Raw genomic sequence first — 24,082 nt, 5'->3', positions numbered from 1 at the left:
TAAAGCTAACTTAATAATATGAATATAAAAAATAATAAATAATAATAATAATACTTTTCTCTCTCCAATTCACAACTTGGTAGTGCAGATATTCAAAAGTGGAATTATGGAAATTGAATCATTTAGACCGATGGATGTAGTAGCATTTACTCTTAACTGCTACAGCCTTCCTTTATAGTCCAGTCTATTTCCTCATCTACTCCCTCCATCATTTAAAATAACTTTTTCAATTATCTTAAATTTAAAGTCCTTAAAGTTCTCATATTTCCACAACTGTTTATATAAAGTATTATATAAATTCTCTTTGGCAATATTGTAGCAGTGTTCATATGCTCTCTTCCTATGGACACTTTCTGTTTTCCCTTTATAAAAACTTGGGTATATACAGCATCTAGCAATATACTCAACCCTGATGATCCACAGTTAACTGAATATAGGGTAAGCTTATTTTTATTAAAATTTAATTTTCTCATGTGATAAAATTGTCTTCTAATACATTATGAAACTGCCACTTCCGCATATCCTAGTGCCCTGAATTTGATTAATAGGTCCGGTATTTCATTTATCTCTCTCCATTACCTCCATACCATTTTCAAGGTTTTTTTTTTCTTTTGCTTCTCCTTCTTACATTTTATATAACTCTTGAGACTATTCTCTGAACCTTTGTAATATTCTCTCTTGGGTCACTTCTACCTCCCCTTCTTTGCCTTTCTTTGTTCTGTTTATTCTTTTTTTCTACTTTTTCTTCTCTTAGCCAAATGGCCAATGATTTTGTGACTCTAGAGTAAGAATTAAAATATAGCTTGTCTGCTGCAATTATTTTTGTCCCTACTCCTTGTTTTTTTCTATCTTTTGATTATTTGCTTATTTTTTCTCCCTTTATTTATTGCTCTGCTTCACTTTCTTTTTCCTACTCTAAAGTCCTTTCAGTTCCTCCACAAAGGTGTTCTTATTCATCTTAATCCATTTTTCTTTCTCCTTCACTTGCCTTTGAATTCTTTATCTTATCGTCTCCTTAGTCATAGCTTAGTATGTATTCCAAGTTTTCCCTCAGTTCTTCCTCCATTATTTTAATTAACCATTCTCTGTCTGCCTTTTGATCTAGTACATATCCTGGAAATATCCACTGTATCTCCAATTACCTCTGCTGTTGTCTCTTTATTTGTATATTTATCACTGCATGGTCTGACCCATTTACTTTCTCCAAGCCTTTTGCGTTTCTAATACTATGATGGGAATGGACCCCATTCCTAAGTAAAAGTGTGATTAAGGTTCGTGAAATTAGTATTCTTTCAGTCCCTGATGTTAGCCAAAAGTACTCTTTGCAGTATCCACAATGTGTCCAGAACTGACTCCTTCTGCAATTCATATAGAGTTATGTGTATTGGTAATATATCTAAATAAGACTGTAAATTCTTTTTTATGGGACCCATTGTTCCTACTACAATTGTGACTGTCTGGGTATCCTTCTTCCACATTGCCTTCATTTCTGCCTGCAAACCTGGTTTTCTATAACTTTGTGTCTCTCTGTACATAAGGCAATGTAATTACTGGGTGTAGCAATTTCAATGATTAATGCTACATTTGTCTTGTTTTCATGGACTACTATACATGGTTTTCTCACATCTATTTTATGAACTGTTAGTAACGGGTAGTCCAGTATGATACAAACTTCACCATTCTCTAAATGGCTATAATCTATGTCAGCATCATTTCCAATATATAGTTTATACATCATCGGAGGGCAAGTTATTGGTCTATAGTTATTAGGATAGCTTGCAGGTTTAATCCTAAGGAGGAGTATCATTTTTCATATTACTAACCAGATTGGTGTCTGCTTGGTGTGAGTATATAAGTAGTTCTTATTCAGGGCTAAATCTTTATGTAAAGATGTCAATACTTTTACCTAGAAGTTAGGCACTGCATCTCGCCTGGGATTTTCTATTTAGGAGCGTTTCTTAATTTTGTTTCAAAAATCTCTAGCCATTATTTCATGCCATTTCATATCCTGTACATTTGAACTTCTTACTTTTCTTTTACTTCTTCTGTCCATTCAATATCTTTATTATGTTCCATGGGGTCTTCATAGATATTTTTCCAAAATGTGTCTATTTCTTTTCTTTTTGTTGGTGTTTCTATTCTTTTTACCTTGTTTCTCTGTATAGGTTTTCGGGTCATCAATGCATTACTTATTTTGTACTGTTTCTTTATATATTTTCTTTATATTTCTTTTATATTTATCTGCATATCTTCTAAATTTTTCTGCCTTTGCAGATATCTTTAATTTATTATTTGCAGTAGTGTATGATGGATCCTGGTCTGTTCTAATACTGCACATTGCTTTTATGATGTCTGTCTTTCTAAACATTGTTGTTGATCTGTCCCCATTTCTATACTCTTCTAACAGTGACACTTCTTTTCCTAACTGCTTTATAGTTTTCTCTATTTGACACTTCCATGATGGCATTTGATTTCTTCCCTTCCTTTCCCTTATTGCCCTGGATTTTTGTGGTAAGACTATTTGTCACTAATGTAGTTGCACATTAGTGTATCGTATTTATTTCTGTTATATCACATGAATTTCTTTTAACAGTCTTCATTATTGTGTTCATTTTTTAACATACATTTTGGGTCTTATTGACTTTCTGTAATCTATTTCTTTCATCAGTCTTAATACATCTGGCCACCTCTATTAAATCAAGAAACTTTTCCCTTAAACCTTTTTCTCTTTTTCCTACAGGGATTCAACAGAAAGTTATAGAACATCTTCCTGTAACAAATTCTCTTCAGCAACATCCTACATCATCTGTTGTTCCTTCATATGGGAATTCACTGGCCTACCACTTCACAACATTGACTGTGTCAGAGATGCCACCATTTCCCACTCTTTTCCTTGCCATACAACTCCAGCTAAACTTTTGTACTGATTTCTTACCGAAGTATCCAGAGGCAACTGATCAGATGCTTCTTATTCCATGTGTTTCTCTTTAATTTGGGGACTGATTGTTCTATTATGCTGTGATATTACTAGAGTTGGATTTTATACATTAAATCTATCACTTTGCAGGTAATCCATAACTTCAGTTTCTATTTCTTTAAGTTTTTTATTATTAATCTACGTTTCTACTTTTTCCCTTTGTTTTCTTATATATATATTTTTGTATTGTAAAATTTTCCGTATCCAGATGACTTTGCCTGTATTTCTCTTCAAATATCTTTGGTGCTGCTTTTTTGTATTTGATTAGTTTTGCTTTCTCCTTTGCATAAATATTTCACCATATTAAATTGCTTTTTGATTGTCATGCCCATATTTCTTCTTCAGATGTCTCCCACTCCTCTTGTTTCTCCTTACTTTGGGGACTTATTGTTCCATCGTGTTGTGATATAACCTGTGTTAGACTTTCTACACTAAATCCCTCACTTTGCAGGTGTTTCATAACTTCAGCTTCTATTTGATTAACTTCTACTTTACCAATTTTCTGTTCTATATTTCTCCTTTATGATCTTATTTTTTGTATTGTGACATTTTCCATATCTGAATGCCTTTGCCTGTATTTGTCTTCAAATATCTTTGGAGCTGCTTTTTGTTTTGATTAGTTAGGCTTTCTCCTTTACATAAATATTGTAAGATATCAGATCACTCTTTCTTCACAATGTCCATGATTGTTTTTATACCTTCAAAAATCGCTAGTTTTTGCTCTTTATACTTCTGCACTTCCTCAGTCACTTCTTTTTCAAATGGCCCAAAGTTTCTTTTCTTGGTTTATATAATGTTGTTATGAATTTGCTGTAATAATGAACACAAATTTGCATTTGAAGCTTTTGAGAGTCGACTTGTGCAAGTATTTTTCTCCCCTCTAATTTCTTGGTTAATCTTTTTAAATATCTTCTATCCAAAAATTCTGGGCTTTATGCATAATAGCAACAATACATAATTTCTTTCGTATCCTCAATAGTCTACTCTTTCATCTTTATAGCTGTTTTTGGCCTGTCAGTTTTTGTGTTTTTTTGTGGACTATTACATCCTTCTACAACAAGGGGCCATCCTCTCCCTGAGCCTGGCCTAATCCCATTGTATGAATGTTTCTGTGTCCTGAGGATTCTTACACTGTCATTTTTTCCAGTCCTGGCATCAGTGCACCTAACAGGATTGGGCACTTTTTATCCTAGGACTTGTGTACTCAGCTGTGTTTTTTGATTTTTTATCCTACTTCTGTTCCTGATATATACTATATAAAATATAGTCTATATGTCTGCCATCTTGGTGAGATTTGATGAAAACAGGGTCCAACACATGAAGGTACACAACAAGACTTGAGGATGAATTCATTTCTAGTAATACCACTCTCCTTTGCTTGCTGATTGTATCATCTCTCCATTCAAAGGCAGTATTGTTGGTCCAGTTATTGTTAAGTCTACAAATATGTGTGTTCAGTATTAGTATATCATCTGTCTAGTCTAGCCCATCTGTCATGTCTCTGTGAGTAGAAGGTAAATCTACCTCTTTCTCTGTGGTCCTTCAGTAGTTTCCAGATGTCTATCATTCTTGTGAAAACTCCTTTAAAAATGCCCTTCCTTTCGTAATTTTCTGCTTCTATGTGCTCTACTACTTTCTCTTTGTCAGTTGTGATATTTCAGTCTCCCACCTATATAGTTAAACCCTCCAGGAATTTAAAAATCTCTGCTAGTATCTTTTTCATTATTTTTATTGCTGTATCTGGGAGGATATAAACCACCACAGCTGTAATCTTTTTTTCTCTCTATTTCTCCTTTAATCGCAGCCAGTCATCCTTGCCTGACTCTAACTTCCCTAAATTTCTAATTGTCGTGTACATTTCTTTAGTATACTTACTCTTGTCTGTATACTAAAGAAATGTACACAACAATTAGAAATTTTGGGAAGTTAGAGTCAGGCAAGGAAGACTGGCTGTGATTCTGTACCCACGGTGGTGGTGCTGCGGTAGCGTTGTTGCCTCACAGTAAGACGCTGTCCGGTTCGATTCTCAGCTAGAGCGTCTTCTGCGTAGAGACATGCGTGAATGGGCGTACCTTCGTTGAAGGTTGTGCATCAGGGCTGGTAACTCTGCATGTAAAAATCAACTACCAATCATTAGCGGACCGGAGTTCCGCTGTGGCGACCCCTAACCGGGAAAAGCCGAAAGACACAAAAAAAACTTACTCTTGTCTGTATTTTGTTTCCTCATATTGAACTAGCCTCTGGATTATATCCATATTAATCTCATACTTAATTTTTCCCTAATTCTCTGTTCCTGTCCAGTTGTTTACTGCTCATGACTTCTTCCCTTATCCAGACTTGACAACTTTACCTTGAACTTCAGCTGTTTCTTTTCCACTATTGTTAGTCTCCTTTTCATTCCAGTCTGGGCAAAGTTCTTGCTCCTGTTGTCCCTTGTGAACTATGCACATATTTATAAGACCAGCTTCCAGTTTCACAGTATCCTGTTCTCTGAGTGGTTCAGCCAGCACCTTCACCTCCATCTCTGCCATTAACACTGCAGTGCAGGAAACTGCCTGTGGTGGTGCCCACTTACTCTACTTTATAACCTCTTCTGCTTTTCCTCTTTTCCCCTTTCAGGCTTCATATCTCTTACATTTAAAGTCTGACCTTCCTCTGCTTTATAGCCTTGCCCTGCCTGCATGCCTTCCTTCTTTGTTTCATCTCCTTTTTAAAGCCCTTGAACTGTGCATTTCCATATTACTATCCCTCCTCCCATTCCTATCCAGCTACTGTTTTATAAGCAAGATTCTTTTAATCCATTTCCTATAGTCACCTGTCTTTCTGTCCCTTCTTTTAACCGTCTAGATGTTTCCCTCCTCTCTGGATCTTTCCCTTTTTATGCACTTTCAAATTATATCTGGTGTTCTGTCCCTTCCTTTGTTAATACCTCCCTGTTATGACACATTGCTGATTGTCTGTCTTTCAATACTTTATGATCCACATTTTTTACCTTTATTACTTTCTCAGTTTACCTCATTTATTGACATCCTTAACATGTTGTGCTTTAGTCCCACACATGTGTTCTTTTTCTCCTCCCCTCCTCTTAAATTACCTCTTCTCTCAGAATCTTTATTTATGTTTTATGTTTTTACTACTTGCTCTCATTTTTATATAGAGTTCCTCTTGTCTCTCCTTCTCTCTCTCACTCTCTCTTTCTCTCTCTGCTATTACCCTCATTACTCATGTTTCTTTTCTTTCCTCTGCCAAACCCTTTGCCACCTCTTCTGTCCTTCTCTCCCTTAATATTCCACCCCCCTCCTCATTTGCCTATCTTTCCTCAAGTCTCAAGTGTATTCATCTCCCCCCTGCATTGCATCCTCAAGCATTAAGCTATCTGTTATTGTTTAGCATTAATTAGCTATGGCTCTGTTTGTGATTTATACATGACTACAATATGGGGAAATAAGGGACTCATCTGGCACAGAGTACGATCCATTGCCTTTTCTCAATCTTCTTATGTCAAAGACTGATACTCCAGGGATCAACTATCCAGCTGGCACTGCAACATGCAGATTGTCTCATATCCATGCCTTCTCTGTACTGGGCCCACTCCCCTCCATTATTACTGTAACCTACAGTATGTGCTTTGATCTACTCTTTCTCTTTTATTCTTAGTGTGTGAGTATCCTCTTTGCTGGTAGCTTAAGTGCTTCTTTCATCACATTCTTTCTCTCTCATTACCTATTCTGCCACCTCTCTTCCATTCCTTTTCCATTTAGCTATTCATGTTTGCTGTATTTTCCTTTCTCCTCCCATTCTTACTCTCCATCTCTCTCCTCTCATTTTCATTTCTCCAATACCCCATGTGCATCCACCCTTTCTATTTCACAAATATTTCCATGACCCTCTATGTCAGTGGCCTTGGAATGGGTGCATCATCTTCTGTCTCTCTTTTATCTGTGTTTGGCCTATTATCCTCATTATAATAGAGGTCAGGTGCAGTTTTGTTTTTCTTTTTTCTTTTTTCTTTTTTAGTGTTCCCCCTTTCTCTGGGAATCTAAAACCTCTGTTCCCTCACTCACCTGTCCGATAAATGTTTAGGTTCTTTGCTGTCCCTTTTAATCCAAATGGTCATTTCCTTCCTTTTATCATTTTCTTATCAGATTCAGGACATTTCCCTTCCTTTCCTTACATACGTCATTAACTTCACTTTTTATGTCAAGTGCTTTTTTTTATTTAAACAAAAGTAACCTGTTTCTTTTTGAATGATGCCTTCTCCTTCAGCCTTCATTTCTTTCTGGTCATTTCCGTTGTGTTCTTCATTGTCTTTCCCTTCTGTCCTCCTCCGGTTCAGGTTTTGATAAATTCCAGAGCTTCTTTGGGATCTGTAAATTATCGGGTTGTACTTTGTGTGAAAATCTGCATGGTCACTGAATATAACATTCTCCATCTCAGTCCTTTATCCTTTGTTGCTTTGTCATGTGTCAGCATTTATTGATTCTTAGGCACTTTTCTTGGCTATGTCTTTTCACCTACTTAGCAGAGCTATGCATATCGCTCTGTCAGCATGGCACCATACCAAAATCCTGTTTTAAAAGCTTCTGAATGAGAAAGTTGTGGTTGGCTGTCTCAAAAACCCTAGTCATGCCCACAAAAACACCAACTGAGATAAGCCTATCATTAATTAACATTGTTATGGTGCTAAATTAATTTCTGAAGCCATGTTGCTGGTCACAGAACATGCAAAATTTCTTTATATAGTTGTTTTTCAAATAGGTCTGCAGTCTGTAAGTCCGGCGGATGAGAAAAGTTTCGGTAATGATATGATGACAGAATACTTGAAAGCTGTTGTGACTGTGCCAGATGTGAAACACACAAACTTAGTTGTCATTGACCAGCAAGAGTATAAATACACAGATGCAGATATAAATACTGTGTGTGTGTGTATGTGTGTGTGTGTGTGTGTGTGTGTGTGTGTGTGTGTGTGTGTGTGTGTGTGTGTGTGTGTGTGTGTATATGTTTCTGCACTTGTGCTTGTATGTGTGCATATGTTTGTGCACATGTAATTATGCATGTGTGTCGTGTGCATATATTTGTGCACATGTGTGTGTGTGTGTGTGTGTGTGTGTGTGTGTGTGTGTGTGTGTGTGTGTGTGTGGTGTGTATATATCTGTGCACATGTAAGTGTGTGTGTGTGTGTGTGTGTGTGTGTGTGTGTGTGTGTGTGTGTGTGTGTGTGTGTGTGTGTGTGTGTGTGGTGTGTATATATCTGTGCACATGTAAGTGTGTGTGTGTGTGTGTGTGTGTGTGTGTGTGTGTGTGTGTGTGTGTGTGTGTGTGTGTGTGTGTGTGTCTATACAGCTCCATAATTTAACTGTAAGTTTGATACATCAGTGAATGGTAATCAGAAATGTGATTGGGTATTGACCTTACAAAGAAACGGGAACAATCACCACTACTACTTAAATAAACTAAGTTTTGAATCACTGCATCTCAGAGATAAGTAAATTTTCAGAGCTAGCACAATCTTGATCTTTAAAATCAAATCAAGCCAATGGCATATTTATGAACACCCATTACACTGTCATACACAAATGACTCTCAACTGGACCTGATAAAGTATGTCTGAACATATATTTCCTTATTTGATTCTTTTCTGTTTCAGTATTTATGTAATGCTTCATAAAGTGATAAATGCATAAACTCTGGTAACAGATAAAGATTTATTTGGCTCAGTTTTATGCCTTTTAGATTTACCACAGATCCCAAAGGTAAGAATGTACCTATTTCCTCACCCTTACACAAGAATGGTGGACACTGGTGAACTCTTTCAGAAATTTTGACCATACATCCCCTCAAGGGAGCTATATTAATGTTTCACTGCATTTCATCAGACAGGGCTTTCTTGTGTATTCCAGAGCTTCTTTAACTACAAGTGCTGCGAGACAACTGCTGGTATGTGACTGCATTGGATTTTGGATTGGACTGGATTTCTTCATTTAAAGTGATTCGGTCATGATCATGGATGCATTGTGAGATCTAATAACTTAAATGCTGCAGTGCATTTGCATTGTTCTAATTTAGTATTTATTTGAGCTGTTTTTTTAATGAAAAGATTTTTAAACATTTTATTAAATCAAGGCCCAAATACATTTCATGTAGTCTATCTTGATATCACCACAGGTAAAGCGTGCACCCATTAAAGTCTCTGAATGTGCTTCACTCTTTTGGTACCATGAAGTTACTGAGGTTAAAGTTTACTTTAAGTTCAGTAACATGTTTGTAGGGAAAGCACTATTATAAAAAGTTTTTCCACTAGCAAAAGTAGCTGAGAAACACGTTTGCCAATGTTTCAAAAATGTAGTTTGGCACTTTGGTCACTACCTGGTATAACACAAATGTAAGACTGGATTTATGACCAAGTCACTTTAAGGTTTGGATATGTCTGTTAGAATTTGATTTTGCTCTTATTATGTATCAGTTTGCTTTAGTGTAAATTTTGTTTTACCGTAACATCTATTACTTGGGGTTTTAAAAGTTTTTGGCTAGCATCAGTGAGAAGAAATTCCATTTCCATTCTCTGACTGAAAAGGAATTAAGTCTAACTAGAGCCCTTACAAGCCTAGACAAAAGTTTATCCCCAAAAAAGAACACTCAGTCAGCCCCTGTTGCCCCTGTCAATGAGGGACAAAGGTGGTTCCCATGGGACAAATTTGTGGTTTCCTATCTACTCATCAAGGTTGCGTTTGAAGAGCATCAGCGAAGTACTCTGTTTGACATGTATGGGAAGTCTATTCCAAAGAAAGGACAGCCTCTGTGAGACAAACCTGCTCTCCAGGAGGTTTTCTTGATGTTGCATATTAGATATAAGCCTATCAAGTGGGTAATGCATCACTAGTAAGGCAGGGTCTGATGTTGCCTTGTAGGCAAGACACAGATCCCCTCTGAGCAATCTATATGATACCGAGTAGAGTGATAAGTGATTTGAGCCTGTTCACATAGGGCAAATGTTGGAGGCCATGGATTCTCTTTGTGAGGTCCTTCTGTGGCCTTTCCAGTTGGTTCAGGTGTTTGGAGAGATACATACCAAATGGGTCATTATACTCAATTATAGGCCTAATGGGGGAGGAGTACAGCAAGGTAAAACCTCCTTTTTTTTCTGGATGCAATCCCTTTACTTATGAGATGAACCGAGTAAAAGGCCTTCTGACCACTGCCGCCATATGATGGTCAAATGTGAGATTGTTATCAACCTGAGGACCCAGGTCTCTCACCACAGGTTGTGTGCTTAATGGGTTGTCGTTGATGTGGTATTCAGTAGGGGTCATGTTTTTGCCAAATGGTATGATAATACATTTTTTGCTTTTAACTTAAGGCCATGACTTTGACAGAAGTTATTTGTAGCTGTGAGACCCTCTTGCAGTATGTTACCATAATTTGGGAAGTCAATGACAGCACCCAACTTACAGTCATCTGCATACTTGGTCAGCCACAGGCCCTTTGTCTTTGCCTGGACCTCTGAGAAGTAGATGCCAAACAGAAGGGGTCCCAGGACAGATCCCTGGGGAACACCACTAGTGACAGGTCTGCTGTCAGAGGTGGTGGCACCTATTTTGACCTTATGAGCCTTATCGGAGAGCCAGTTGGCCACCCACCTGACAAAATAGGGATTTACATCAAGTTCTGTTAGCTTTTCGATGATGCCCGAGTGGGGATTGTGTCAAAGCCCTTGGCCAAGTCAAGGTAAGCTGTGTGTACTGACTTTCTCTCATCCAGGGCCTTGGTGACAGTCTCAAAGAAGTCAACTAGGTTCAATAGGCAAGATCTGCCCCTGACAAATCTGAATTGGGTGGGGTCAAGTGCTTGAAGATTGCCTATGTCCTTGTTTATGAGATCCATAATAATAATAATAATATGCTCCATGACTTTACAGATCAGACTTGTCAAGCTAATGGGGTGATAGTTTCCAGGGTCAGTAGTGGCACCACCTTTGTGCAAGGGGATGACAGTAGCAGTTCTCCACTCTACTGGAATGAAGCCTGTAATTAGGCTGTGGTTGAATAGGATGCTCAATGGCAAAGCTACTTCTTGCTGGAGATGGTGCAGAATACAGCCTGGGATACTATGAGGTCCCAGGGAAGCTGTGTTCTTTGCCTTGGATAGGGTTTTTAACAAATGATCTACAGAAATGTGAAGTGTGGGATAAGCATCGGGGATATCAAATGGGCCTTTTGGGGGAATAGGGGGGGTAAAGTTTGCACTTAACCTATCAGCTAGCAGGTTGGCTAAGTCAACAGGATCAGTGTCAGTGGTAATATTAAGTACTAATTCAGAACAAACCTGCGCTTTGCTATGGAGGTTCCTGACATAACTGAAGAAGGACTTGTGGTTTCCCTTTGTTTTAGAGGCTAGTTTCAACTCATAATTGGCTTTGGAGGTTTTCACTAGTGGTCTAATTTATTTGTTGAGGCTGAGGATGGAGTTTTTCCAATTTGGAATTAGTTTCTTTTTACCCTTGGACAGCAGTTTCTTCCTTTTGTTGTAAGGCCTGTTGATAGAGGATGTCCACCAGACAGGTTTGTGTTTTCTTGAGAAGCAAGTTTCAGTTCTGTTGGGTATGGCTGAGTCCATCCAATTGTACAGGTGCTTATACACTGCACTGATGTACTGTTCAGCATAGCATATGCTGTGAGACTACTACTAGTGTGTGACTGCACTGGATTTTTTTCCTCCTGCCCAGTTTGTGTTGTGCTTTTGAACTTTGTAGCTTTTGAGCTGCCAGCCCTTACTGTAGATTTAACTTTGAATGCTCTTCTCAGTTTCATTTCATCTGTGCATTGAAAGCTCTACCTTGGATGGCCCTCCCCTTAGACTCTTAGAGCTTGAGTTGGCCTTTGTATCATTTCATCCCATTCACTTAATGCACACTTCAGTTTTCAGACTATTAATTCCTTTTTTCTGTGACATCTGGGACTACACTGTCAATCAATGGAGAGCCTAGGAATTGCTTCTCAGACATCAGCATGGGAATAGTTCTGTTTTGATTTTGGTGAGAGAAGAAGCATGGGGACATTATTTCACAGCCTTCCTCGAGATTTCCAATCCCTAGAAAGTGTAAGAATTGCTTCTTAAGAGATAGTTGGGGCTAAATGCTACTTCTTTGCTTCTGATGAGAGAAGGAGTAGTGGGGCATTGATCCATGTTGATGTTTGATTAGGCAGTGTGGATGAGACTTCAATGAGTGGTTCGATTGCAGTTTTGGTGAGAACCACTTCAGGGCCTTTGTGTAGCTTGGCTGTTTGTTGCATTCAGCTGCTGTAGATTCTGTCCAGGGTATCTACCAAGAGACAATTACAGTAAGAGTACTGAACACAGCAACATCTGGGTTAACACTACTCAGAAAGCAGCTTGAGATGCTACTCTTTTTCTTCTGGTGAGACAAGGAGGTGCGGATCATTGATTCCTAGTCACATACAGCTATGTTGTGACCAGTGCTATCTTCACTACCAAACAGGCAGCACCTCCAGTAATCCCTTTTACAATATAAATAGAACATGTTTGAGGGATCGGCATGAATCACAGATGATACCACTTCTTTCTCAACATCTTCCTCTTCACATAAAGAAAAGTACTTCTCTTACATTATTTAAATGTGATCTGGATGAATGGATGGGTAACTGCAAATTTACCCCTGGTTTAGGACCTTTGTCACTCAGCGATAGGGGTAATATGTAGATGTTCTGCTCATCGTTGGGTTATTCATACTTAAAATATAATGGCTAAGAACTTCAACTAACTTTACAAGAAAAACTTTATTTTTGTAATAGCTGTTTTTGCAAAAATGATTTGTATGGACAGATTATGGAAATAATGTAAGCTTTAGGTAACCTTAATTTCTGAGTACAGCACCCAATTGACTAAAAATAAATTATTATATTCTGCTTAGAGACAAAATAAAGATTTTGAAACTCACTGAGTTCTTGACACACACGACCTAATCTTTCCATACCATTTGGATTTTCTGTAAGTCACTGGGCAGGATTCACAAAGCCTCCGTGTAAGAGTTACAAGGCTTACACGGAGGCTGCAGTTAAATGGTGTGATGTCAGCATGTCATGCATATGCATGAGGGCATGCTGAATCACACCTAAGGCTTACACGGTCCGTGGAAGACAGTAGGGGGTGTGTCCGTAGGCCGAGCCCTGCAAGCGGACACGCCCCCAGAAGAGTAAAAGTGCCTAAAGTAAACCCCCACGACAGAGTACATGGAAATGTGAATAAACACAACACAACACCTGCCCCCACAGACTATGAACATAAAATTATATAAATGAACATGTTATATATTTTTTAAATTGTAAAGATGTTTGCCCGTGAGTGCGCTGGTTTGCGCGGGCGTGCCCATAGCTCAGCCACAGTTAGCAGTAAATGGAAAAGCATATAAGAACTAACTATGCAAAGTAAGCCAAAAAGCAATAGCGTAGCGGTAGAGACGTTGGCTGAAGAGCAGGCAGTCATGGTTCGAGCCCCCACAACATCAATTTTTATTTTTAGTGAAATAAGCACGAAACAAGTCCCTGACATATATGTACACATATAAAATTATATTTTATGTAAAATGTAATGAAATAGGCCATTTAATTTGAAGAAATGTGAAATAACAAAATAATAAAAAATGCCAGATGTGCCTATAGCTGAGCTACAGTTTAACAAGTTGAGTGCATCTGCCCGTAGGTGAGCAGTGGTTTAACAGATGTAAAATGAGTGCCCGAAGGTGAGCAGTGGTTTAACAGGTGCAAAATGAGTGCCCGTAGGTGAGCAGTGGTTCAACAGGTGCAAAATGAGTGCCCGTAGGTGAGTCATGGTTTAACACGCTGAAACTGTGTGCCCCTAGCTGAGCTGAGCGTAATATGCGTGCTTACAGCCAAATGAAGCGTAAACCAGCGTAACCCGTTTGCGCGGAGCTGTGCACTGCGCCAACAAGCTAACCAACGGGCAACGTTGAGCAAGCTGTAACAAAACTGCCTTTACACAGACACACCTCCTAGCCTGTCTAGACAGTCATAAAATATAAAAAGCAGTTGCCAGGTTCGAACCCAGGATACCATGCACCATAGTCAAGGTACTGAACCACTAAGCCATGACAGCTGTACTTAGAAATACAGTAATAGCAAATATATAGGAATGAATAGAAAGAGGAGCATGACAAAGCAGGTTTTGTGAAGCTGATACAATTCCAAAATGGCCAATCACAGATAAGTGCAGGAAAAACGGCATATATAAGCCCCATAGGTGGGAATACACAGCATAACCGATTGTAGAACTAACTTGCAGCCAGAATGTCAGGAGTAGGTGAGGGTAGTTGCTTCCGAGCACAGAGGTGGGGCATTGAGGAGTCCAGATATATGGTTTGGCTCTTTGTCCACAATCATGAGGCCCAACTCATGCAGGGCCAGGTCCTGTGGGGAGCATATAGGGCTGAGGCGTGGGACCGGTTGGCTCATGATCTTACCAGTGCCACAGGGATTCCAAGGACTGGTGAGCAGGTCCGTCACCACCACCATGCGGACCTGAAGAGACGCAAGCAGGACCAACTGAACCTTTGGATCCAGGAGGCCCGGCAAATGCCCAACGCCCCACTACTAAGTAAGTTACATCTAATTATGTATGTAAGAAATTAACCTAGCTGATATTATGGAGATGTGTATTCCAATATTACTTTATTTATATTACAGCTGCAGGTGTCCGTTCTGCAAACCGCAGAGCCTATGGCGATAGGCTGGTGCGGTTGTGCCACCAGGCAGGTCAGTAATCCTCTCCCTGTAACTGTAAATAAATATAAAAGTATGACAGTTAGCAAAAGAGTGCAGTGTAGTCACTAAGTAATAAAATGTGCAAGTAACAGTGTAAGAGTGTTTGCAAGTATTGCTTGATTACAAAAGTGTGTTGCAGTCTGTAATCCAAACAGAAAAATGAAAATGTCTGAAATAAAGTCAGAAATAAAGATGCCCCACCTGTAATATAATAGTACACAACCTGCAGCAGGCTGAAAAGTACAGCTGCAGAAGATGAGCAAAACACATGTGTGAAATATATCCCTGTTGAAATACTGAAACATGACAGAAGTGAGACTCTTGGAAAGGATTGTAATAACTATTGGTAAAACATGTCAATAAAGCCTAGAAGTAAGTATCATCCTGAATTGTAAAAATACAACAAGTGAGAGAGTGTGAGAAAGAGTTATGAATCCACCAATAAAGTAGTAATAACTCCTGAATAAAGTATACTGCAGTCAGTACAGAATGAAATTAATGTGACAAGCAGAACCAAACTGCGAAATGTGTTCAAAATGTTCCTGCAGCTGGAATGTGTATCCCAAAATCTTGATATGTTGCTCTCAGTCTGCAATATGCAGATAGCATGATTGTCTGAAATACCAAACATCCACAGTTGTCTATAGCTATATAAAGCAAATGTAGCAGGATGATGTAGCTGAACAGAGCCAGATATGAACGTGTATGAATAAAAATGAAAATGTATATTGATGTAGCAGTAACATTCCTATCACCAACTTGAAGTAGTTATCACATAGGAAACTGTAGGTAGAACTGTAGTGTGCATATATCTGCAGCTATTAGAAATGTACAGCATATGTATTGGTATTTGAAGGTGTTAATTATATTTTCTTCACCCTACCCTATAACCACATATAATCCATTCCACATGAAATTGGTATGTGCAATCACAATTAACACCCCTGGACATTTGTCCTGTTGGGTCATACATATTTGTATGTACGTTGATGCATCTGCCCTGTTCATACATCCAAACCTGATGGCCTGTTGCCATCAATCAACCCTGCATGTTGTTGGACTGTGTATTGCTGTTCAAATTATGCATGTGTTATGCTCGCTGTTCAATAGTGTAAATATCTGGGTGTTTGGTTAATGGGAATACTAATGCATGCTGTTACAACTAATTGCGAATGGTATTGTATGTTACTAACCCAAACTGTCATGACATAATGCAAAACATAGGACGACAGGGAAGGCGGGTTCCAGCGGATCCACCTCTCCCACCTCAGCTGGCGAGTGCACCTGGCAGTAGTGCCCAGTCCGGACCCTCCTCCGGTGGCCCTGTGCCACCTGCAGGTGGAAGCGCTGCAGGGGATGGGGCTCGTCCCCCCTCTGCAAGTGTGGCCAGAGGAGAACCACCACTCACCCTCCGTAGCGTCCGGACTGTGGTGCGTAGGGAGATCCAGGAAACTGTTCTTGGGCCCCTACGCCAGCTTGAGGCACAGGTGGCACAACTAACGGGCATGCCTGTTGCCCGGCCTACACAGCCCCCAGCACAGCCCCATCCTGGGCAGTGAAGGCACAGTGGCAACTGCCCATGGGTGGGGATATCAGTTCCACTGTTGCCATCTGTGGGCTCGTGGGCTCTGGATATCCAAACATCCGTCCCCGTCAATTGTGTAACCCCCCCACACGTGTCATACACCGCCCCTGTATGCGTCTTGTTTGTCTTGTCTGTTGACCTACCCAACCTACCCCCCCAGCTTTACCGACTTCCTTTACCTGACATACCACTCTCACCTAAAAAAAAAAAAAAAAAAAAAAAAAAAGTTCACTCTGTACCCACAAAAAAATTACACCCCATACATAGCTGCCCACTTCGCACACATGTCTGCTGGACATGGAAACTGTCAATTACAATTGGCTGTACAACAAGTATTATTGTTGTCCTTGCACCTCTCTCAGGGGTGTAAGGTTTCAAATCTCACACCAAATGACAAACATATGCACAGCTGTTGCTGATGAAGAAATGGGCAGCTATGGGCCTTACCTACATCCCTCCTGCAAAACCCAAGCTTGTTTCCCTACTGTCTTACCCTCTTTGTGACCCATTTTTCACCACTTTCCTGTCTCCCCATTTTCATTTCTTTCAAAGAAAATAGCGTGGGTGTGCGCACGAGTAAGCACTTTTAAGCGGTTGTAAGCGGGTGTGCATGGCGCTGAACGCCAGTGTGCATGCGTGAGCTCCGCGCAAACCAGCGCTAACCCAGTTACAACTGCTTAAAAGTGCCTTAGTCACTCTGAATGACAGGTCCTGTAGTCTGCTCAAAAGCAAAATAAAATCCCACTGTCAGTCCAGAACCCAGGACCTTGGAAACAGTAGTCTGCATGATTTACCACTAAGCCATGACTGTTATATAAGAACATTGTGCTACAATAAATATATCATGTAATAGTAGGAATGAATGTAAAGGGAATATAGTATGTGTAGTACGCAAAGCATGTCATGTATATTTACTGTCAAATCTAGTGGATTTCTATAATAGTAGAGTGTGAACAGAAACAGCCATGCTAGTTGGTAGCTAGTAGGTAATAATGTCACTATAGCACCTTGCAAGCCACACACATACTCACAGCAGGATAATCACTGCCCATACCCCACAACCTGTTACAGGAACACATCCGGACCAAGTAATAAAATATGTGGAGCAAAGGGCCAAAACCAGGGACACATTACAAATAATGTTACAACAAACTTAGACAGTTCAGAGAGTAACAGGTTCTGCATTTTGTTGGATGTTTGGAAGGGTATGAAGTCTGAAACTTAAATGTTTGTCACTATATTCTGACTTGAGCCCAGAGTGACTTGCCAGAAAGAGCTGTGCATGAGATATTGACCAAAATATGAGGCAGAAATGTGGACAACCTGCAAATATTTGTACACTTGAGAGGTCTGACACCGCCATATTTGAATAGTTAAGAGCCTAGACATAGCAACAGTGACTGAGTTACAGAGATGCCCCACAGACTCCATGTGAAATGTACAAACAGTAGGCAGAAAGGTGTTACAACACATGCAATGGTAACTATGAAGTCCTGAAAGTATGCACCACTTGCACGGCAGAAATAGTGTAGTAATACATATGCTCATGCTATCCGAATACCAGACAATTTAATGGGTGTACCCCACTGATATGTACCATTCCATGAGGCAGATAACAGATGCACCTGAGAGTCTCTGGGGCCTGCTCAGCAGCATACTCAAATACCCTAATAGATGTCAATGCCCACACCATGGTCAGACCACACTGCATGCTGTAACACCCTAGCAGATATAGAAAGCATTCCAAGGTGTGAATGTACATGGAAAATAGGAAAGCCACAGCAGCACACTACAGTCAGGACACCTAGCAGGCATACAAGTAGTGACTGTAAAGGGCAAATATTGAAGCCATAGCAACAAAGTGCAAGAGCCACTGCTATACACCAGTTACACCACATGTCCCATAGGAAAGCACACACACACACACACATTAACAGTAGTAGTAGTCTTAGGTGTCAGTGTACATACACAGTTAGTACAGGAAACTGGAGAAATGAATGGAGAAATGTTAATCTACAACACAGCCAGAAATATGAGAGAGATACCAACCTTTACACTCACAGAACAGTGTCCACAGCATACCAGCATGGTCCCTGCCTTTAAAATCTGAAAGGGCTATGCTTATCTCACATACCTTTTTATAGCACTGTTGTGAAATCACAGTGAGAACTGCAATCAGTACACAACTGGCTGCATGCAATTAGCAAATGCTGGCTAACAATTGGTGGAGAGACCATCACATGGACATATGCAGATACCTACAAAAGCATGCTGTACTCCCAGTCCACACATGCAATACTTTCATTGCACCCTGAGGAGGTAGTGAGAGACAGAGAGAGAGAGAGAGAGAGACAGAGAAAAACAAAAGTAAACATACACAAACAAAACTGGTCAGCAACAGCCACCTGAAAGCTGACAACTGGCAAGTGGAGCAGCAGGACACAAAACCAGACGGCAACACAAGCAGCTGTGACAAACACAGGTAATGTAAAGTAATACTATAAAAGTCTACATACTGTGAACCCTCCATATGTGTCATTGGTCTGTATCCATATGTATATGAAGATGTGCAAAGGGCAGGGGACATACAGCAACTATCAGTGAAGGCTGTACATACATTTGTATGTGAGAGCATCTATGTGCACATATCAATGTAGGTTGAATGTAGGTTGTAGTGCAATGTACAAAGAAGGTTTCACAGTTATTGTATGTTTAGCAGTATGTTAGTGTGTGTATACAGTATGGTAAACAAACATGTTGATATACCTATCTATCATATGGATACGTATGTATGTCAAAATATGTATGTATGTATATATATATATATATATATATAATATGCATATATATATATATATATATATATATACATACATAGAGAGAGATGTAGGAATACATAGACAGATGTAGATAGATAGAATATGTACAAACATATATATGTAATACACACATACAGATATAGATATATGTAGATACATATACATAGACAGCAGATCTGACTATCTACAGGTATGACTGTATATGACGATCTCACACACCCCCTGTCCCACCCCCTCTGTCACTCTCACCCCCTCTCTGTCACACACCCCTTCTCCATATCTATAGCAATATATGTACATCAATATATATATGTGTATATGTATACAGACATATATATATATATACATATATACATATAGATATATGTGAACATATATATATATATATATATATATATATATATATATATATATATAGAGAGAGAGAGAGAGAGAGATGTATATATATTCTGAGTGAGGCACATGTGTACAGATGTATTGCAACAGGTGCCTGGTGACAAAGGCATGGAGTCAACACCAGTGTCAAAACTGGAGTACCATACCCCATTTCAAATCACCTATACCAGTAACCACCAGATATGTGATTGGCTGCCCACCACTGCATATGTCAGGGGTGAACAGGGTCATAAATGTGTACAATAGTCCCCCCAATGATATTCACAGTGGCACACTATTCTTGGAATACCTGCACATGGTATGTGTCACCAGGCATGGTGTGTCAGCTACGGACATGTAGGTCAGTGTACCCCTCCACACCACATAATGGCTGCCATGGTATGTACTTCACATGACAGCTACAGATATGGAGAAGGACACAGTGACATGTACAACACTGTGACAATGCACTCAAACACGTTACCAATGCACAGTGACTGACAACACCACAGAGTACACACATACTACCCACATAGAGGTTACCACTCCTGGATTTACATACTTAAGTCACACCCATGACAGATGTACAACAACCATAGTAACACCTCACACCATCCACAACCTAAATGACTGCTGTGTGTCGTCCGTGCCACTGCAATAGAGAGCACATGGTGGAGGTACAGGTTCCTACCCACAGATAAGACATACCCTGCAATAAACCACACAGTGTTAAGAAGCAAGACTCCCCATGAGTACATGTCACACATACCCCTGCTGAATGTTAGTCAGATAGGTAATATGCCATATGAGTCACCCTGAAACTGTTTGACAGCAGCAGGTACCATCACACTACATGTGTCACAATGGTCAGGGTAGCAGAACAGTATGCTGCTGTAGTCCCAGGGGCAATAGCATATTGTGTAGTATTGTATTGTAATGTATTGTATTGTGTTGTATTGTATTGGTATGTAGAGGTGCCTCCTCCGTGGAGTGGAACCACTGCTGCTGTGCGCCAGTGTACAGGTACATATCCTGTAGTCAGGCTAGTGTTACATAGCACTTCTATATGTGTGTTTAGCTCCTCTTGGTGTTCATGTAGCATGCAACCGGGGATACCATCAGGTCCCATTCATGTTGTGTTGTGTATTCTGCTTTCCAAAGGGTGGATCTCACCTGGACAACTGTGATGACAGGGGGGTTACAGTCAGCTGGGATAACTATGTCTTATTTTGGGGGAGAAGGAGGGGGGGAAACCTGCACTGAACCTGTCTGCCACAATGTTGCCAATATCTGTGGGTTCAGTGAATTATTTGTTGTTGTGTACTAACTATGAGCATAGTGGAGGGTTTCTGACTAGGTTGCTAACATAACTGAAGAAGGCCTTGTGGTTATCTGTAGTGTCCCTGTTGATTTCCCTCTCAAAGTTGCCCATGGATGTTTGTATGAGGGAAAATAGATCCTTACTAGTGCTGCTCAGACATGCCTTCCCTTTATGGAATTATGCTCTGTCTTGCAGTAGCTTCCATCTTTTGTAATACAATCTGTCTATGGCTGGGGTCCACCAGACAGGATGCTGTCCCTTTGTGGAGAGTGTCTTGGTCTTATATGGGATTTCATGATCCATGCATTCTCGGAGATGTCCGTAGAAATCATTTGTGAAGGGGTAGGCATTGTGGGTTGTGTCTTCCACTGGCCCAGTGGGCTGAAAGGATACCATGTCACTGTTACAAAGTGTAAAGTTTGCATTTGCAATGTTATTCACTATAGTCGTTTGTACTGGTAGTGGAGGTGGGATATGTATATCCAGGGCAATTAGTTTGTGGTCAGCTCACAGTAGTTGATGATGTAGTCCATACAGTACCTAGATACAAACCCCCAGAGTGAGGAGGTGCTCTGGACCTGAATCAGTGTTCTGACTGCTGGGGTTTGGTAGTATGTCGTATGGAGTGTGCCAGGTACTGTTGCACAGTTGCTGGCTGAGCACTGAAAACCTGGCCATTTACATGTGTATCCACCAATAGACAGACAGATGCTATATATGTGAGATATGTCGTATCATAACAGTCGAGTAGCATGTGTAGTATGTGTGCCAAATTCTGCTGACATATATTGTTGATATCATGTTATTTCCTTTTTCAGGAACATGGCTCACCTGTGAAATCCAGCTTACTCTGCAGCTGAGGATGAGGAGATACACCAGAGCCTGGTGCGGGATTATGCAATACTCTTTTCCCGCACCAGCCAGAATCAGCAGGAGAGGGCTGCACTGTGACAAGACCTGGTCCGTCGGGTAAATGACATAGGCAGGCATAATAGGACATATGAGCAGGTACGACATCACTGCAGTGATTTAATCAGAAATGTCCGTCAGCGTGCGTTGGATATCCACAGGCAACAGGTCGCCACAGGTGGTGGGGTGGCTACACATCCCCCACTCACCAGATTGGAGGGACTACTCATGAGTGTAGTGGCTCCAGCCTGCCAACAACAACAGCAGCAGACATGTATTATGATGGAGGTTGGAGCCATGCAGCAGCAAGACTATGAGCGTGCAGGTAATATGCCATATGTATAGTTGACTGTTGTGTACACTGGTAGTTAATGCATGTGTGAGGTGTGTCCTTGGTTTGTAGCTGTCATCATAGTATTTAATGTGCAAGTGTGATATCCTCAATATCAGCAGCTGACCTGTGAAAGGCGACTGTTGTACTACTGACCTGTATCATACTCAGTAACAATGGCACAGTTGTGCCCACTGACATTAGTTTCCTCACTTCTGCAGGTCCCTCCGGTGTAACAGCAATGCAGCCTATCCATGTTGGTGAGTGTGTATTAACAATACCTTTAATAGTCTTGATAGTAATAGTAATATTAGGCTCACTGAGTAGTGCTCTGTGTATGCATGCAGGTGTGTCTGTGTCTGTGTGTTGATATCTCGCATACTGAGTAGTGTGCAACTGTGCAACTGTGTGCATGTGTATGCGTGTACGGTGCATGTGTGCACCTGTGCATGTGTGCACCTGTGCATGTGTGCACCTGTGCATGTGTGCACGTGTGCATGTGTGCATGTGTGCATGTGTGCATGTGTGCATGTGTGCACCTGTGCATGTGTGCATGTGTGCATGTGTGCACCTGTACATGTGTGCATGTGTGCACGTGTGCATGTGTGGACCTGTGCATGTGTGGATGTGTGCATCACTGGTAATATTGTGTAGACATTGTAAACTGTGTTTCCTGTTTCCCTCCCACAGGTTCTGGTGCTGCTCTGGTGTCATGCAGCAGGGAACCTGAATCAGGTGCCATGGGTACTGATAATGATGACATCTGTGTAATGGCACAGGAAGGTATGCCAGGGTCTGTCATCGGTCAGCTGATTGACAGTACACAGTTGTCAACCCCATCAATGCGCACAGTTATCCTGCCAATACACCCTTTGTCACCAATGTCCCTAGGTGATGGACAGCCTACAGTGGGCATTGACCAGGGTAATGTGATATCTGTGGTACATGCGTCCCCACACAGCAGCCATGGGCATGGCCCTGAGATGGTACCACACAGACAGATGTCCAGGGGTTCTCGTGGGAGCATCCATGGGCGTACTGCCCCTGTCAGACGTGCCCACAGAGGTCTTACAACCTCAGCTATGTTTCGGGCTGTCATGCAGGCACAGTCACGTATGGAATGGTACACCAGACAGGGTCTGAGGGAGCTGACAGCATGTCGCACAGCCATGACTGACAGTATGCGTGACATTGCGGCTGCCATCCGTAATTTCACCGATGTCATAGACAGACGTTGTGGGGACATATTAGACCGGTTCCACAACTACATGTCCATGAGCCAGGGCGATGGTGGATGGTTGAGGCGTCGACGTGGGCGTATGCCAGCAACAGAAACAGCTAGCAGTCATCGCGGATGACAACAGGGCCGCGGCCGCCCCCATAGTGCCAGCAGCAGCCCCAGCAATGCTGGGTCTGTGCTGTCATCAGACTGCCCCAGGAGACCACGTGCACATGGCTCTGGCCAGGCCCGACAGGGATCTGTGTCCAGTCAATGAACACCTGCTTCTGATGACAGTACCCAGTCTGGGTTGGTACCGGATACGGTCCGTAGCACTCCTGCAAGGCACAGGTACTGTGTCAGTGGCCAGAGACACTGATCTGTATGACCTGGCAGGTACAGTCTGTGGCTGTCCCCAAACACCAGTATATGGCAGCCATGAGGTGGAACTGTGTGCATCCATACACACATGCGAATTGATAACACCTAGGGCTACCGCATACATGCACACACTGCATCAACATTGCCCCACCTTGTACTGCTGTCCCTCACCAACACACATACACATACATGTCAATTGGTGGTATCAGTGGCTGACTCAAGCATACCAAGTTCACACCCTGTGCATATGATGAAACTGTGCCACCTCCTGCAATCTGTAACATCAGTGCAGGTACAGGTTAACATGGTGTTGATGCACAGGGTGACTACATAGACGTGTAGTAATAGTATTGTGTTGTTAACAGTACTG

The sequence above is a fragment of the Protopterus annectens genome, chromosome 3.part1, assembly GCF_019279795.1.
Source record: "Protopterus annectens isolate FY-2018-M chromosome 3.part1, PAN1.0, whole genome shotgun sequence".
Taxonomy (NCBI): Eukaryota; Metazoa; Chordata; order Ceratodontiformes; family Protopteridae; genus Protopterus; species Protopterus annectens.
Note: the sequence above shows the minus strand (reverse complement) of the source record.